Genomic DNA, 488 nt, shown 5'->3' on the forward strand with positions numbered 1-488 from the left:
CAAACACACAATGTCTCAGGCACTAAAGCAATGGGACAAGGACGGTAAGCTGCCTGCCACCATAACAAGCCTGAAGTCTTGATTTTTCTGAAAGATCCTCTATGGGGTAGTCTCTGTAGGATCCCTGTCCCTTTAAGGTCAGATGGTTTCACAAGGTCCTCTAACTCATGCTAGTTCCAACCTACCCTGAGCTCAGCCTCAGCCTATATCGTCCTGAGGACAAGAAAGGCTGACAAGGGCAATCCCTGCCCTTACACCTACACCTTTCAGCCTCAACAGGCAGTGATGCCTCACAAAGGGAAACCATACCAAGGAGATGAAAGGGTAGGCTGGAAAGGTCTTTCCCACGCACACCATGGGAAGTGAGAAGAGCACATGCCAGTGGGGCCAAGCTGCTGTCTTCCCATAAGAGAAAGCACCAGAGAGTTCAGCACAGCACCCTTTATTGCCTCACCGGCTGCATGGTGCCCCCAGCAATGATCACAGCT

This window comes from Mesitornis unicolor, unplaced genomic scaffold (assembly GCF_000695765.1).
Source record: "Mesitornis unicolor isolate BGI_N332 unplaced genomic scaffold, ASM69576v1 scaffold600, whole genome shotgun sequence".
Taxonomy (NCBI): domain Eukaryota; kingdom Metazoa; phylum Chordata; class Aves; order Mesitornithiformes; family Mesitornithidae; genus Mesitornis; species Mesitornis unicolor.